The sequence below is a fragment of the Myotis yumanensis genome, unplaced genomic scaffold, assembly GCF_028538775.1.
Source record: "Myotis yumanensis isolate MYYU_CA2020_CCGP unplaced genomic scaffold, mMyoYum1.0.hap1 SCAF_1, whole genome shotgun sequence".
Taxonomy (NCBI): domain Eukaryota; kingdom Metazoa; phylum Chordata; class Mammalia; order Chiroptera; family Vespertilionidae; genus Myotis; species Myotis yumanensis.
In genome coordinates, this window is record NW_027223752.1 from 7557964 (window position 1) to 7566700 (window position 8737).

Sequence of the window (8737 nt, forward strand, 5' to 3'; positions counted from 1 at the left end):
ATTAAGGAATTTCTAATCTCTATTTTTATGTGGCCGAAGTGGCATTGCCTGGTTGTAACAGATTCAAATACAGAAGAATACACACTCCCCAAAAGTCATCGCTGTTACTCCAAATATACTTAGGCATATATAGTCATTTAACTAAATATGTACACACTTTTTTTTTTAACAGATGGGATCATCCAACCCATACAGTTCCTCAACTTGCCTTTGCGCTTGCCGAAGGGCTCAGTGCCTCCCAGGCCCACAGGCGGCTCTGCCTCCCTGTCTATCAGTGGAATAGTAAATAGTATTCCTTAAATGGGTGTCACCACGGTTCATCCAGCCATTTCTCTAATGACGGATAAAGAGGTCGCTGCAATTTTTTATAATTACAAATGGTGCCAGGGGAAGAAAACAGGCCCCAAACACCCCATCCATTTCAGCACTACAGCGAAAGGGCATTTGAAATGTTACTCCCAAAAAGGTTACACCAATCTACACACAATAATGGCATACGATTTAAAAAAAATATTACAACTAGCGAGGCAATAGAATGGCATACAAAGCAACATTCACGCAATTTTTTAAACCTAATATCAGACTCAGAGGGAGGCATTGCCTCCGTTCCCCTCGGCGTGATGATTCCGCGGCGACCGTGCCCACCCCCTCTCCAAGCCCGAGGGGCCTGCCTGGCCCTCAGCCTTCTCCTTTCTCCACACTGGGCAGAGCAGCCCCTACTGGGTGCTTTATTGCATTTCTTAAAGGACTCTTTTCAAGCAAGGTGGAGACTCTTCAGGCAAATTCCATTTCCGGGGGTGGGGGATATGCTGCTAACAGTCCAGGAAAAGGGACCAAAATGTCCCCCACATTCCCTCCCCTTCTCAGTCCCACTCCGGGATGGGCCTGTGGGTGGGGTGGGGGGTGCCCCGACTCTTCTCACATCTCCCTCGTTGGTGGGAGTCCGACCGCCAAGGGAAGCAGGAGGGTCTGTGTTTCTAGGGGGTAGCCCTCATCTCCAGGCGAGCCGCAGCTCAGGAGAGCGGCACTCCCCAGTGCCCGGGGATGTGCCTGGGGGCCGCCTGCCTCTGTCCTCTGGCCACCATCAGTGCTTTCAAAGTAAGCCCTGAGCTTCAAGCAAAGTGTCACGGAACCTTGTTCTAGAGTATTCTACTTTGAGCCCTAGAACCCCACTCTGAGCCCTAGATCCCCACTCTAAGCCCAGTCTGAGCCCTACTCTGAGCCCTAGATCCCCACCCTGAGCCCCAGAGCCCCATTCTGAGCCCTAGAACCCCACTGAGCCCCAGAGCCCCACCCTGAGCCCCAGAGCCCCTTTCTGAGCCCTAGAACCCCACTGAGCCCCAGAGCCCCACCCTGAGCCCCAGAGCCCCACCCTGAGCCCCAGAGCCCCATTCTGAGCCCTAGATCCCCACTCTGAGCCCTAGATCCCCACTCTGAGCCCCAAAGCCCAACTCTGAGTGGCAGAGCCCCACTCTGAGCCCCAGAGCCCCACTCTGAGCCCCAGAGCCCCACTCAGAGTGCTGGAATACTCCACTCAAAAGCCCAAGTTGATTCAAACACCTTTCTTGCTATTTCCAGGTGGGCTGGGATGGGGTGGTCCTGAGGGTCAGCACCCCCTGCACGTACACACAGGCCAGAATGTTCTGCCTCCTGGAGGATGTGTTTAGTTTCCACTTCCTAGCACAGGTCCCTCACTTCCCTGCCTCAGTTTCTTCCCCCAGGTGCCCGGGGCAGGCCCAGGTGACTGTCCAGTGCAGGGGTCCTCAAACTACGGCCCGCGGGCCACATGCAAATACAAATATTGTATTTGTTCCCGTTTTGTTTTTTTTTACTTCAAAATAAGATACGTGCAGTATGCATAGGAATTTGTTCATAGTTTTTTTTTAAACTATAGTCCAGCCCTCCAACGGTCTGAGGGACAGTGAACTGGCCCCCTGTTTAAAAAGTTTGAGGACCCCTGGTCCAGTGGAGCCTCGGGGCCAGGTTCTGTAGCAGACATCTCTCCATCTCATTTTCTAATCGTTTGTGACCTCGACCTGAGTGGCAGCAAAGACCTCACATGTCTTGAGCCTCCTGTGTCTGCATCTCCAACACGGACTCAAGTTCGGCTCCATCACCCCCTGTAAGGGGACCAGAAAGGAACCCAGCACCTCCCTCCCTCTCAGCCTGCGGGAAGGTGACATTCTTTATGTCACAGCGGGACCCAGTGTCTCGGGCACTAGAGCTATCAACAAACACAGGTCTGTATGCCTGTCGCTAAATGGGGGTGTGGAAGTCCCCCACGGATAGACACAGAAGAAGCATTTTTACAAATTTGGCATGAAAGTAGGGAGAGAAGGGCCCCTTCTCGCTCTCAGCGTTACCGGCACCCACCCCAGGGCAAGCCCAGTCCGGCCCCAGCATCCAAGTTTCTTATGTATTTATTTAAACCCTGCCTCATTCCAGAGAGAATTTAAGGCTTCGCCATGAATACCATCTTTGTGTGGCCTCCAGCGCCAAAGGCCGGGAAACCCAAGCCAGGCACGTCCGGAGGTGGGGCCTCCATATGGCCTGAAGGCCTCAGCCAATCCCAAGGCTGCGGGGCCTCCCGGCAGCACCCTGCATCCTGCTGTCCTTGAGAGCCACCCCCCAGCCCCCCCAGCCCCTTCCAGGGCTCATCGACCCTGGAAGAAGCACTTGCCAAGTTTCCTTTATTAGAAGATAAAACAAATGGACATTCTCTTTAAAACCCGTGGACGAAGCGAGTGGCACCTTGGTGATGGTGTGTGTGCAAAGGCCACCAGGAGAAGGGGTTTGGGGGGGGGGGGGCGCTTGCCAAGCTCTGTGCAAATCATGTGGGCACGTGGAGGGACACAGCCCTGCCCACCACGAGAGGGACAGTGCCGTGGGGCCCGGCGGGGTCTGCGCACAGCGCCTCCTGCCCTGGCACCTGCCCTGGAGCTGCTGTTCCCTCACGACTAGTTAAGGTGTCACATTGTCCTACCTGCCTGGCCGTCCCCCGGGATCCAGAGGGTGGCAGCTTGGAGGGATGACCTCGGGCTCCTTTTATTAGGGCTTGTGGGGCACCGCTGGGATCTGGCAGGTCTGAACACAGGCGGCCCTGCGGGGAAGATGTACACGGGTCCGTGACTGCGGCCACCAGATGCCTGAAGGCGGTGACAGGTCCCTGAACGGGATGTCCCCCAGGGGAAACCTCGCCCCTCACCCACAGATGAAGCAAGGGGCTGTGAGCTGGGCTCTGGGTGGCCCTCCCTTTAAACTTGGACTTTGAAATCTCCGAAATGCTTCGCTTTCCAAACCTGGCGCCCTCCAGGAGAACTGGGCCACTTTCGAAGACTTTCCACATGGAAAGGGGACTCCCAGAGACCACAGGGCCCCGGAACCTTTCCCCACGTGCTCCAGCCATGGAAGCGCCCCCTACAGTTCTGAGGAGAGACTCGAGGGGCCGTCAGCCACAACCCGAGCTTGTGTGGGGCCCAGTGCAGGCCAGTTAGTAATAAAAGAATCACGTAGGCCCTCTAGCTGGTTTGACTCAGTGGATACAGCATTGGCCTGAGGACTGAATGGTCCCAGGTTTGGTTCCGATCAGCTGCACGCACCTCAGTTGCAGGTCCGATCCCCAGTAGGGGCTGTGCAGGAGGTAGCGATTGACGATGTCCCTCTCTCATCGATGTTTCTATCTCTCCTATGCCTCTCCCTTCCTCTCTCTCTAAAAATCAATAAAAACACATTTAAAGAAAAGAAAAAAATACATAACAAATTTCAATAAAATCATCATGTAGGTTCCACAAGGGAAGGCAGAGCTGAAACCGGACTCCAGGCACGTATGCATTCCGATGCAGCCCTGTCTCCTCTTGCCGAGCCGGCTCCTCTTGAGCGGGGGGACATTGGGTGGTCCTGCCACCTGTTGAAAGTGCTTGCATGCCTGTAACTCAAGCAGGGCCTGAAAATAGCTCGGGACATGGCACACCACGTCGGCGCTGCTGCCCTTGACCGCCTGCTAGGGAGGCAGCTATGGTGTAGGATTTGGAGGGTGGACATTCTTCAACTCCCAAAGAGAGAAGCTGTGGATGGATCTTAGAGAGGGGCAGGCCTGAATTCAAAGACCATGGACGCAACCAGTCTCTGTGGGGTGACTGGGGGGGCTTGGTACCCCCTTCTGTGGAACAGGGGCGGGAGACCTTCCTAGCGAGTCGTGAGAAGCCTTTGGGATGGCCTCGTGGAGAAAGCACACGGTCCCTCACCGACACTGTGCGGCCCCACAGGCTGAGGCCCCCTTCCTGCCGCCCCGACTGCCCCGGCCTGAAAACAAGCACCAGGGAGGCCCTGCTAAGACACCGCAGATTGGTCCTGTGCCCAAGAGTCATATTAGGGCAGAGTTAAAGCCACCAGGCTTCCCGCACAGGGGATCAGCGACTTGGCCGGCTCCTCGGGTCTAAAGGAGGCTACCACTTCAGAGAAGCCTCCCGGAACCGTCCAGAGGTGACGGCCACGGGCAGAAGGTCAGCGAGCGTCCAGAGGCCCCGGCTTGGCGGGTGAAGACCCTCACCCTCCCGCCCCCGCCCGCCAGGGAACGGAAAGGGTCTCGGGTGGGCTGAGGAGCGCGGGCAGAGCCGGAGAGAGCCTTCAGTGGTCCCGGCCACATGCTTCATGAGCACAAATTCCTGACACCGAAAATAGCTTGGGACACGGGACGCGGCGCCAGGAAGCGCTTGTTCGACATCTCGGCAGCTGGTGGCTCCAAGGCTGGGAATACGGAACCGTATTAAGAGTTTCTGGGGCCGCATTCCGACGGAGACAGAACTGGGTACCCGGGTCAGATATCCGATCGGTATGGGCTGTGTGAACTTGAGCTCACTCTGTCCTAGCTCTGTGCCTCGGTTTCCTCCGGACAATGAGCGATCCCGCACGATTCTTGTAAAAATCACTGTCACACACCTGTGCGGCCTGCAGTTCGTAAGGGCCATGCCCTGCCTCTTGCCGGATGGAGGCCCCCGGGGCCCCTGAGCCCCGAGTCTAAGACAGGGAAGCCGAGTGCACCGCCCCCCGCACCCCCAGGAAACACAGCAGCCTCGGCTCTGCCCACCCCCGCGGGTCCGCCAGGGACACGGAAAATCCGATGGAGGACAGCGGCTTTGGGCCCAAGTAAATTGCAGGCTTCAGAGCAGAGGGTGACTTTGTGCAGAGCAGAGTTTGAGGTGATCTGAGTGGGTGGGAGCAATAGAGTGATGGTCTTGGACCCGAAGAAGGAGAACGATGGCCAATTCAGGCGTCTGGGAGGAGAGGGCATCTCAAGGCCCCGCCACGAATTGAAGGAGAGAAAAAATGTGAACAAATGAGCAGGATGAGGCTTAGGGGACTTCGGTGTCTTGCCCCAAACCCACAAGGAGTTGAGTGGAAATACGGGGCCAGGCCTGCCCGGCGCCAAAGCCCCCTCGCCCGCCGCAGGCTCGGGGAAGCGGCGCGTTAGGCCCCGAGAGTCCGCAGGCGGCTCCTCGCAGAGACTTAGGGCGCTGAGGACGGACGTGCGAGCATGTCCCGGTCTATTTTGGGGCCTCTGCTGAGAACACAGGAATCCAGGCACATGGACCCAGGAGCCGGGACCACCTGTCAGATCCTTCCCAGCTGAGGGCGGGTGTGGATGATCCAAGGGCGGAAAAAGTCAAGGCCACCTCTGCACCTTCCAATTTTAGACCCACACGCCTCGGGCTCTGGGGCACCGAGTGTCCTGCTGGGGACCGCACATGCCCTATTTAGGAGCGCCCCTTGCCTCAGACCCAGGCCAGCATTCCTGCCATCTTTCACTAGCCGTCCCCGTGCCAGCGGCGCGCTGCCGCTTCATCGACTTATAAGGCCTGGAGGCCAGCGGGCAGCTCTGCGGTGGGTCTGCGCTCACAGGCACATGTGGAGGGGGGGACATGAAGTTAGGGCCTGGGGTCCGGGACTCCCCTGGATGTCACTCGGCCAGGAAATTTGGGGACGGAGGTTTTGAGCTCTAAAGGTCAGCGAAGGGGCCGCTCATGGCTGGAACACAGGGAAGGATTCAAGCTGGCCCTTCAGCTCGCCCGTGTGCCAGCTGAGTAGCTTGGAAACTCTACAAAATGGGGCCAAGAACCCACCCTACTAACCTCTTATGGGGATTAACTGATACCCTGGCAGCGCCCGGGCTCCAGGCCCCGAGAGGCCCAGCCTGCCTTGCCTCAGCTCTACCAAGTGTGTGTGTGTGTGTGTGTGTGTGTGTGTGTGTGTGTGTGCACGCTCCAGGCTTCACTGTGGCTCAGCAGCAAGAAGCACCTTCAAGAACAAATTTTGCCATTTTGCCAGGGCAACAGGGCCCTGCTCTGCCCTCTCCCAGACCGGGTCCCTCTTCCGGGCCAGGGGAGAAAGCCTCACCCCTCCCCATCTCTGCCACTCTCCCCTCAAGTCCCCACCACAGACCTGCTGCCTCCTGTTGTGTCAAACCTGTTTGGGGGGTGTCCTTGCCCTGCTGTGTCCACAAGCACCACCTCCCCACACTACCAGGAGGCCCACACTTCGGCCCTCGTCCGGCGTGACTGTCATGACTGCTGCCGCCTCCGTGCAGTTCTGCTGAGATGGGGCTGGTGGGTTTGGCGTCCAGAGGCCGGGCCCGTAGCTTCTCGGTTTTCTGAAGAAAGTAAGGGGGGGCGTTTGCACAGGTGCCAGCCTTCTTGTCAGGATAAATGGGAGCTACGTAATAGAGCTGCAGGAATAGTGGTCAGGTGGACACCGGGAGGCGAGAGGACATCTCCAGAATGTTCTGGTCAAGACAGAGTAACAGGCCCTAGCCCATTTGGCTCGGTGGATAGAACGTCGGCCTATGGACTGGAGGGTCCTGGGTTCGATTCTGGTCAAGGGCATGTACCTTGGTTGCAGGCTCAGTCCCTGGTCCTGGTCGGGGCACATGCAGAAGGCAGCCCATCGATGTGTCTCTCACGTCGACGTTTCTCTCTGTCTCTCCCCCTCCTTTCCACTCTCTCTAAAAATCAATGGAAAATTATCCCCCAGTGAGGATTAACAACAAGAACAACAAAAACAAGCAAACGGAGTAATGGGAACACATTTACCCTCCCAGGTGAAACCTTCAAAACCACCAGACAAACTATAGGAACTAAGGGTTTTTCAAGACCCTGGACATCAGTGAAAGTTGGGAAACAAATGAGGTGAGTCCTACAACCGCCCCAGCTGACTTCCCGTGGAGGTTTCCAGGCTGTGGGGCTGGGAGGGAAACTGAGGCAGCTACAGCTCTCAGGGCAGAGGACAGCGAGGGGTGAGAAAACCCTGGGGCCTGGAAGAAAGGGACTGCAGGTTGGAAAGACCAAACTGCTCAAATCCAGAAACTAAAAAACACACATCTTAAACCACCCAAAAGGATGAGAGGGAAGAGCCCCGGCCCTCCAGGGGGGCTGGGAGTAGTGTCTGTTCCTACCCGGCAGCCGGGAAAAACACACGTTCACAGGACATCGGCTAGAATCCCCCACCAGGTGTGGCCTCAGCAGTGGGGAAGAATGACCCTGAACTAAGGTGTGGCTTCACACCTGCCCAGCACGTTCGAGAAAGAAGACCCACAAGGATCAGACCGTTTCCAGGTAACTTGACTGAATCCCAGAACAAAGCCCTGACTATCTATAGGATCCCAAAGACGTTCAACACTCAAACAAGGCAAAATTCATAACGTCTGGCACCCGATCGAAGTTGCCCAGGCACCCATCCCGGCTGCAGTGTCAGTTGGCTGAGTGCCATTCTGTGCACTGAAAGGTTGCTGGTTCGATTCCCGGTCAGGACATACCTGGGGTTGCAGGTTGTCCCCCGGTTGGGGCACGTACAGAAGGCAACAGATCGATGTTTTCCTCTCACATCCATGTCTCCCCGGCCCCCGCACTCTTCCTCTCTCTGAGCATGTCCTCAGGTGATGCTTAAACAAAAGGTTTGCCAAGCATCCAAAGAGTCAAGAAGACATGACGCACAATGGGGAGACTAATTATTCAAAACCGACCTGGATCCTACGCAGATGTTAGAATTAGCAGAAGAAGATATCGAAACAGTCATTATAATTGTATCCCATATGTTCAGAAGGTTAAGTAGAGAAATGGAAGATATAAAAACAGAGCCAAATTGAACTTCCAGAGATGAATACCACCGTGTGTGAGAGGAAATTACACTGGGTAAGATTATTGGCAGATTAAACATTGCAGAAGAAAGGATAATTAACTCGACAGTTTAGTAATAGAAGCTATCTAAAATGAAACACACAGAGGAAATAATCCCCAAAATTAAAATAGCATCAATGAGCGTGGGACAATTTCAAGCAGCCTAATACATAGATAAAAGACCCTAAGCGGAGGGGGCAGAAACATATTTAAAGAAGTAAAGGCCAAATTTTCCCAAATTTGATGAAAACTATAAACCCTCAGTTCCAAGGGACTCAATGACCCTTAAGTACAAGAATAAGAAAAACACTGTACAAAAGTACATCGGAATGAAATTGCCCCAAACCATTAATAAAGAATGAAAATCTTAAAGGCAGCCAGAGGCAAAAAGACATGTTCCACGGAGGCATAAAACTAAAAATGAATGCAAAGTTCTCACTAGACACGATGCAAACAAGAAGACAATAGAGCAGCAATCTTTCATACGCCAGAAGGCGCCTCATTGGTGTGGATGAACATGGGCCTATGAATCAGGAGGTCTCAGTTCGATTCCCAGTTAGGGCACATGC